The sequence below is a fragment of the Galeopterus variegatus genome, unplaced genomic scaffold, assembly GCF_000696425.1.
Source record: "Galeopterus variegatus unplaced genomic scaffold, G_variegatus-3.0.2 Scaffold406, whole genome shotgun sequence".
NCBI classification, from domain to species: Eukaryota; Metazoa; Chordata; class Mammalia; order Dermoptera; family Cynocephalidae; genus Galeopterus; species Galeopterus variegatus.
The window spans coordinates 170,425-180,522 of NW_007726517.1; positions in this window are offsets into that span (position 1 = coordinate 170,425).

Genomic DNA, 10,098 nt, shown 5'->3' on the forward strand with positions numbered 1-10,098 from the left:
GAGCGCTGCCGCGCTTCCCGAGCGGCGCACTATCCAGTGCGCCACCGGGCTGGCCCTTTAAAGGCCATTTTAAGAACTCTGGCTTTTACTCTGAGACAGGAAGCCATCTGAGGGTTTTGAGCAGAGAAGGGACATGATTTGTATTTCCAAAGGCTCACTCTGGCTGCTGTACATAGAATGGCCTAGAAGGGAGAGAGGAATGATGCAGCAAGACCAGTCAGGAGGCAAAACACTATTGTATTGATTTTCTGTATCCCCAGTGCCTAGCACAATTGCAGACATAAAATTAATATCCCCAAGACATTCCCTCTGCCTGAAACCTCATCCTCCAGATCTATGAATGGTTTATCGCCATATTCCTTCAGAGGGTTGTCCAGTGAAATTTTGATTGCAGATAAACAATGAAGAATTTTTCAGTATTAAATGAGACATACTTGTACTAAAATATACACATATATTGGCTGTTTATCTGATATTCACATGTAACTGGGCTTTTTATTTTTACATTTATTTTTTTTTTTTTTTATCTAGGCCTTGTCTCTGTATTTGCTAAATCTGGCAGCCCTACCTTCAGAGTTTACTCAGAGGAGGTTTTCTCTATCAAATATAGAAATGAAGCACTGTCCCTCTAGGATTCTCCATCTCCTTTATCTACTTCATTTGTTTTCAAAGCTCCGATCCCCACCTGACATGATATACATTGACTTGCTTCTCAATTTTCTCCCCCACTAGAGCGTGTGCTACAGGAGAATTCTGTTATTTTCGCTGTGGTATCTGCAGAACCTAGAACAATGCCAGACATGGAGTAGATACTCAACAAATATTTATGGAAGGAAGGAAAGAACGAAGGGAGGGAAGGAAGGAGAGAAGAAGCAAAAGTGAGAGGGAGGGGAAAAATGAATAAACAAAGAAGAAAAATGGATGACACTACAGGTAAGTTTTCTGGAGGGGAAAAAGGAATTTAGAAAGCTCAGTTCTGACTTTTTTTACCTCAGGGCATAGGAGCTGAGGTTACCTGCAAAAACCGTGGGAGGCAGACTTGGGCAGAAAATTCAATGAGAGAGACAAATGTTTATAAAGGTCACAGTGGGGAAATGGGAAAGCAAGTAAACAGAGGAAGCAAAAGAATTTCAGAGTAAGGTGGGCATAAATGAGGTTGACAGACACCATTTGTCAGGAGGCTGGCCCATCTAGGTAGGCTTGTGACCATCTCCAACCAGGCTGAGTGGCCTAGGATTGGGAGAAAATACATACAAAGGCAGTTTGGGCAAAGGGCTGAGGTTTGAGAGGGCCACATGATCGACGAACCAGAAAATTGATTTCCAAACTTAAGATAACCTAAGATTCCAGCTGGGTTAGGAGGTGAGAAGATCTTGGGGGAAGTTATTAGACCGAGGAAGGTGCTGGGAACTGAATCTTGGTGCAGAGGGTGTAGAGTTAGAATATAATGGTCAGAGAGAATTTGAGAGTATGAATCATTGGAAGGGGTAAGGTGATATCAGAGCAGTGAAATGCTCAGCCTCTGAAGCCAGGCTGTCGGAGATTGAATCCCAACCCTGCCACTTACTACCTGTGTAAATTTGGGCAAGTTTTTAATATTTCTGTGCCTCAGTTTCCTCATCTGTAAAATGGGGGTGATAATCAAACTTACTTCACAAATTGTGCTGCAGCGATGAAATCAGTTGACATATGTAAAGTACTTAAAACAGTTCATGGTAGGTAGTTTGTGTTCGTATTATAGCTATGGGTATGGGTTGTTACCATCTGGTAGAAAATGAAAGTGATAGTAGTAGAGGAGGCTCACAGTGAGACGAATAAATCAAATGTGCCAGATTGATTTCATCATAAGGGAAAAGCAAAAATAACTCTAAGGAAAACTAAAAGAAGGAAAAAGTAAAAATAAAAAAAATGTGTTGAAAACATCATTAAACACAGAATTGATTAATTCAAGATTTAGTTCTTGGAAGATTAGCGAATTTATTTTTAAGGATAAGACAAATAAAATTAAATAATGCAGGGCATAAAGTACCAGCTATTCATATTTTAATAATTATAATTACAGATGAGCTACTGGAGAACAGGGGTTTTATTTTTTCTCATCTTTGTATCTGTTGTGTATGATACTAGTGTCTCATGAAATATTTGTTGAAAAAATGAGCAAATAAATAAGTGGAAGGAATTTTACTTCCTTTACCATTTATTTTCTATGATCTTGTTTTTTTTTTTTTTAATTTGAATGCATCTCTAGGAATGAAGGAGTAACTTGCAGCAACCCAAACTTTCATTAAGAAACACTAGAAAAAACAGGTAAGACACAAAAAGAGAGACAAAAGAAAGGAGGGAATAAGAGAGGATAGAAGGGAGGGGGGAAGGAAGGGAGAAAAAAAGAAGGAAGGAAGGAAGTTCTGTCTGAAAGCATCAGAGAGCTGCTAAGGCAAGCAGAATGCTAAAAAGAGGAAACTTCAGAGAAGTGAGGTGGCATTCTGCATCTGCTTTTTCCTGAGGGCAATTCACAATTCTAGCCATGGGGCAATAGGCTGAGAATACAGGACTTACCCAGAGAAAAGACTGCTAATAAGAAGTAGAGAAACAATCAGAGATTTGAGGGTCTAGGATCCCAATGAGAAGGGACAAACAGAGATCTGAGTCTTGCACTTGACCAGTTTTCACCTCAAGACATTTGCTGAATTCTGAAGCTGTGCAAGACAAGAGGCTAAGAAGCTAAGCAGAGAACCTATAAATGGCAGAGGGTTGTATTTAGCAGTCTTTCCACGCAGAGGAGACTAAGAGTTTAGATTGACAACAGTAGAGGAGCCTTGCAGAATATCCCAGTTGGAACCCTTAGGAGACTATACCCTAGCAGCATAAGGCAAACAATAGGGAGACAGATACATAAGAAAACACAGCCAAGCCTTGAGTCCCAGATTAAATTAAGGTAATCATCTCTCCACATCTGCCTAGAAGAGAAAAAGATGAAACCACTCTGGAGAAAAATGACATCATCCAGATCCTCTAAAAGTTTTCATACACAATATCTGGCATTTAATCAAATGTTAATAGACATTTAAAGAGCCCCCAAACTAAGAGGAAAATGAGTAATATTCATAGACCCCTACAGATGGTCTAGATTTTAGTTAGCAAGCAAGAACTGTGAAATACCTAAGATTAATATGTTCCAGACAAATAGCAGAAAAGAGAGAGAATAGATGAAAAGATGGAAAATATCATCAAAGGAATGATGTCTGTAAAAAAGGAAGCAAATGGAAATTCTAGAACTGAAAAATACAATATTTGAAATTAAAAACTAAACAGATGTGTCTAATAAGAGATAAGGCATAGCAAAAAAAAATTAAAAATGGATTCATGAATTGGAGGGTGGGTCAATAGAAATACACAGACTGAAGTCCAGAGAAATGAAGAGAGTGGAAAATACTAACAGAAATATAAGATACATATGGGAAGCAAATAAAATATCTAACATACATGTAATTGGAGTTACAGAGTAAAGGAAAGATAGAATGTGGCGGAAGTAATATTCGAAGGATAACATCTGAGAATTTTCCCAGTAGATAGAAAGCAAGAATCCACAGATTCGAGAAGCTAAGTATTCTCCCAGAAGGATAAAGACAAAGAAAATCAAAGCCAGGAATATAACAGTAAAACTTGTCAAATCAAAGACAAAGAGAAAACCTTAAAATCACAGGTAAAAAAATACATGAAGGTAAAACATTAAGACCTATAGCTAACTTAGCTAAAGAAGTGATTGAACCCAGAAGACAATGGAATGACATCATTAAAGGATGAGAGAAAATAATTGCCAACCTCAAATTCTACATACAGTAAAATATTCTTTAAAAATATAGGTGAAATAAAGATGTCTTCTGGCAAAAACTGAAAGAATTCATCACCAGCAGGCCTGCAATACAAAAAAACACAAAAAAGTCTTTCTGGAGAGAGAAAAATAATCTCAGACAGAAACATGGAAATACAGGAAGGAATGAAGAACAACAAAAAGGTAAATCTAAATGAGTAATGAATATATAAAAAAAATAAAAATATTTTCTTCTGGAATTTAAAGTATATGTATAATTAGACTGTATGACAACAATATCACAAAAGGCAGAAAGGAGGAAATAAAGTTCAACTTTTCTGACTCTAGCATTGTCAAGAAAGTAGAAAAAATAAAAACTTCTATTAAACTTATAAATTAAGGAAACATGCCATAGTCTCTAGGGTAACCATTAAATGAACAGTGAAAGATGTGCAATTAACAAGCTAATTGAGGAGGGAAATTGAATAATAAAAAAATCTTGATTATTCAAAGCAAGGTAAGAGAGGAAAGAAAAAGGATTGATCACAAAACAGGTAGATCAACTAGAAAATATATAATAATAGGGAAGAATATAAACTCAAATATATCAGTAATTTCATTAAATGTAATTTGTCTTTGTGGATTAAAAAAATAAAATCCCAATTATAAGAAAAACAACTTGAATGTAAGGACACAAAAAGGTTGAAATTAAAATTATGTGAAAAAGATATGTCATGCAAACAATAACCAAAAGAAAGTTAGTGTTGCTATACTAATATCAGATAAAGTAGATATTAAGGCAAAAAGCAATGTTTGAGACTAAGAAAGATACCTTGTAACAATAAAGGGGTTGATATACCAGGGAGATATTAAAAGAAGCCAATAACACAGATCCAAAATATATAAAGTAAAAATTGGCAGAACTAAAAAGAGAAATAAACAAATCTATAATCATAGTAAGAGGATGACATTTAATTGTCCATTTGTGTAGTATAAAAATTATACTACAAAAATAATATTTTTTTTCAAAAATAATATTTTACTATAAATCATTTTTCCAGCGTATTGTTTTTCTTTTGCTCCATATATGTATTACTTACATTCTGTCTTTTTTAATAGCTGTATGTCAAATGCTACTGTTTTAAACAGACAAATTAAATAACAGAAATACATTAACAGTGTCGTGATAAACACTAAGAAATAAATACAATCAAATCAAATCAAATGGTAGACTGGCATGAGAAAGAAGAAGCATACTAATTTTAACATTTCTCAAAATAAGAGATTAATAGATACTTTTTGAAGAAATAGAAGATTAAAAGCATTATAATAAATTATAATTATAAAGCTAGACACCAAAACAAATACATGGACATTTCTAATTATCAGAATAGACTCACAAAAAATAAATAGACAAAACTGACTAAACAATAAAGGATGTTTTAAAGATATATAGGAACAACAATAACCAAATATAAGATGAGTGGACTTATACTTCTTCTAATGACAGATTAGGTCATTTGTATACATCCTCCCACTAAGAACCACTAGAAAAGTCTGACAAAATATTTTTTAACCTGCTTAAAGACCTCATAATGTTAACAAGAAAGAGAAGTATTACCTGGACAAAATCCAGGGTAGAATGGACTCCCTAAGGAATGAACCCTGTGTTTGGAATCTCTACTCTTGAGGGTGTTTGATGGTCCTGGAGGGGACAGCTAGGAGGCTGAGAGGCTAAGCAATAATTCAGTCAACCTCGTAGAGGTAAAGGAACAGACAGTGGCACTGGGAGCCACCAGTGGGTGGGCATAGAGAGAGCTGGTTAATCTCCCTCGCTTTGACTTGGATCTCCAAAATTCTGCATCCTAGGATTAGTGTAAACTGAAAGAACTCAAGCTACTGTGGGAACTGTAGGTCATCTTCTAATCCTCTCACTCCCTGAAATTGGACAGAGGTGATCAAGATTGCTAGTGCCTCTGGGCATCTGGCAGGAGCAAATGGGAATCCTCTAGGGAGGAAAATAGCATCATCTTTTGTTTCAGATTATTTCTACAAACAATTTTTCATTTACAATGTCCAACATGCAAACAGAAGCAGACAGGCCGGAGACAAGACTACATGAATTAAGACCAGCAGGGAAACAAAAACAATAGAAATAGAATTACAAGGGAGGATATAGGAGTTATCAGACAAACACTCTAAAGTAAACATGCTCACCAAATTCAAAGAGATAAAAAGCAATTTTAAGAATTGCAGCAGAGAAATGGAAACTATATAAATGAATCAAGGTCCTTCTCCCAGCACCAAAAATCTACATGTCAAATCCAAAAGCAAGTGGAGCATTGGTGTGTGAAATTCTTGATTCATTTCTTTAATAGGAATATATTGAGCTAATTTTCTATATAAGCCACAGTTAGATTCTGAGGGAGATATGAAGATAAATAAGACATTGGTACCCTACTATCTCGGACTTTATGTTTATAGCCATATTTATCACACATTATTCTAGCCGAAAAAACATTAACTGGCAATGCCCTAAGATTCTCTCTATGGTGTTTTTTAAATGGTGAAGGAAAAAAGAATATGTTTTGATGTCTAAATGGTCTGGTGCTAAATCTGTTCTGTAGGGGAGCTGCTGAAGATGGGTGAACGGGAGGCCATCATTGCTGTGTGGTATGTACAAGGGTTGGTCACCTAATCTGGAATGGTGAGAGAAGAGCCACAATCATTCATACCCCAGAGTACAATGCTTCATCTAAGTATTATGATCACGAAGGACTTCAGGTCAGCACCATTCTTCAGCCCACATAAGAAGCATAAGAAACTTGGTCCCATCCACATTTGAAGCTGTATTGATTTGGGGGCTGTTGAAAGCAATATATTTCTTTTCAATTTCTTTAAAACAGTAAGCTTCTGGGGCCTCCTGGAGAAAATAACCTATTCTCAATGCTGAGAGAACACTTGAGTTAAAGCATAAGTTACTTAACTTCTGTGATAAATATCCCTCATAGCAAATACAGCCTTGAAAAGTTTCCATTTGGAACCTGGGGGGTGGACAGAGTCATTTCTTAGGAGTGTGAACTTCTCTGAGACAGATTCATGAACAAAGGAGATGAAAGCTGGTCTGTTAAAAGAAAATACGTCCCACATATCCCCTTTATTAAAGGACTACGGAAATGTGGAAAATCAGTATCCTCTTATATCACTCCCCTAACCTATGTTCGTATATAGCCAGGAGGTCCAAGTGTCAAACCCAGGGTGACATTTGTTAGGTTCTTAGCTCATTGTTACATGAGCTATGACAGATGCATTACATTTCCCGAATGAGTCCATAACCCCAATGGCTCCTATGCTTCTGCAATTATAATGATTGGGCTGATCACGTTTGACTCTAACAATATATACAAAGTAAAGCCAAAAAGTTATCCTCAAGATCAGAACAATAAGATGTATTATCCCAAAATAAAAGAAATATGAAGTAAAGAATTTGGCATTTTGTGCTTAGATTGCCAGGGTAATTTTCTCACAATTTCTCTTCCTTTGCCTAAAATCACTATCCTTACTATCTTCAACACATTTAAACTGAAGGAAATTTTGTCCTGCCTGACTTCAAAGGCTAAAGGTGCTGTTTGTCAGATCTTTCCATTTTGATGTAAGATGATGACTAGAAATGTCAGATGGGCCCTACCTAGTGCACATTGTTCTCCTTAACAGTATCTGAGGGGAGCTTTCAATTCAGGATTTGTGAAGATAAAATAATTTAAGTATTGAATTCACAGTACAGAATAAACGCAGCTTAATTAATAGTTAATTTAAACATATTCTATAAACAGGGCAACTATAGATATTGAGCATGCAGAGACACAGAGAGGTTCAGAGAGATTCTGGTTTAACTATTATTCCTTTCTCACTAGGAAATGGATAAAACCATTGCTAAGGATAATTAAAGATAGCAAGCCTGTTTCAGATGCAATTCACTATCTCTCTCATCATGTTACTGATGAACTGTCCACAAATACATATCTGTACTGCCCATTCAGGTCCAAACTGGACCATAATGGACTGGTTCTTCCCTGATATCAGAGGTAATACATATTGCATTTGAACATTATTCTCGGTTTCCAAATGTTAACTTCTTTCCAAATGGTAAAGTTCAATATTTAAAAATCACAGACTTGAGGGTTTCCGGTCAAGATGGCAGAGTAGTTGGTTCCTGGTGTCGCTCTCTCCGACAGGGAGACCAATTTGCAGCTATTGAGGAGCAGTGACAGAGGACCCGAGATCTGTGCTGGAGCAGACAGGAGCTGCCTGCCGTGGGACCCCAGTTCGGGTTGCTCTTCATTGTGTAGAGAGACTTTAGAGCTTCTGGGCTCACACGCCCTAAGCCTGACAGGCCGGAGAAGGCAGGCGGGGCGGAGGAGGGACTTCTGGCACAGGCTGGTCCTGCCACCCTGAGGGACATAACAGCCTCAGGGCTCCCGCACCCTGAGCCAGCTGTCCCGGAGAAGGCAGGCGGGGCAGGACTTCCAGCCCAGGCCATCCCCATCTCCGAGAGTGACTTTTTTTTTTAATTTTATTTTATTTTGTCAATATAAAATGTGGATGATTATTGTAGCCCATTACCGAAACCTCCCTCCCTCCTCCCTTTCCCCCTCCCTCCCAACAACCCCCTTTCTGTTCGCTTGTCATATCATCTTCAAAGAATTGTAATTGTTGTGTCTTCTTCCCTCCCTTCACCCCACAGGTTATTTGTGTATTGATTGATTGATTGATTGATTGATTTTTAGCTCCCACAAATGAGTGAGAATATGTGATATTTCTCTTTCTGTGCCTCACTCATTTCACTTAATATAATTCTCTCTAGGTTCATCCATGTTGTTGCAATTTCATTCTTTTTTATAGCAGAGTAGTATTCCATTGTGTAGATATACCACATTTTCCATATCCACTCATCTGATGATGGACATTTGGGCTGGTTCCAGCTCTTAGCTATTGTAAAGAGTGCTGCGATGAACACTGGAGAACAGGTATACCTTCAACTTGATGATTTCCATTCCTCTGGGTATACTCCCAGCAGTGGGATAGCTGGGTCATATGGTAGATCTATCTGTAATTGTTTGAGGAATTTCCATAGCATTTTCCATAGAGGCTACACCATTCTGCAGTCCCACCAACAATGTATGACAGTTCATTTTTCTCTGCGACCTCACAAGCATTTATCGTTCATAGTCTTTTGGATATTAGCCATCCTAACAGGGGTGAGATGGTATCTCAATGTGGTTTAGATTTGCATTTCCTGGATGCTGAGTGATGTTGAGCATCTTTTCATGTGTCTGTTGGCCATTCATATATCTTCCTTTGAGAAATGCCTATTTAGCTATTTTGCCCATTTTTTAATTGGGTTACTTGTTTTTGTTTTTGTAAAGTTGTTTCAGTTCCTTGTGTATTCTGGATATTAATCCTTTGTCAGATGTAAATTTTGCAAATATTTTCTCCCACTCTCTTGGTTGTTTGTTCACACTGTTAATTTCTTCTTTTGCTGTGCAGAAGCTTTTTAGTTTGATATAATCCCATTTGTTTATTATTCCTTTGGTTGCCTGTGCTTTGGGGGTTGTATTCATGATGTCTTTGCCCAGTCCTACTTCGTAAGTGTTTCCCCTATGTTTTATTTAAGAAGTTTTATTGTTTCAGGGTGCATATTTAATTCTTTAATCCATTTTGAGTTGACTTTAGTATATGGTGAGAGGCATGGGTCTAGTTTCCTTCTCCTGCATATGGATATCCAGTTATCCCAGCACCATTTGCTGAAGAGGCAGTCTTTTCCCCAGTGTATAAGCTTGGTGCCTTTGTCAAAATCAGATGGCTGTAGGTGTATGGGTTGATTTCTGGATTCTCTATTCTATTCCATTGATCATTGCGTCTGTTTTTATGCTAGTATCATGCTGTTTTGGTTATTATATCTTTGTAGTATAGTTTAAAGTCTGGTAGTATTATGCATCCAACTTTACTATTATTATTATTATTATTATTATTATTATTATTATTATTATTATTATTATTATTTTGCTCAGAATTGCTTTGGCTATGCGTGGTCTTTGTTATTCCATATAAATGTCTGAATAGTTTTTTCCATCTCTGAGAAAAATGTCATTGGAATTTTGATGGGGATTACATTGAATATGTATATCACTTTGGGTAGTGTGGACATTTTCAAAACAGGAACTTAAAAACAGGAACTAGACAAGGATGCCCACTCTCACCACTCCTATTCAACACAGTATTGGAAG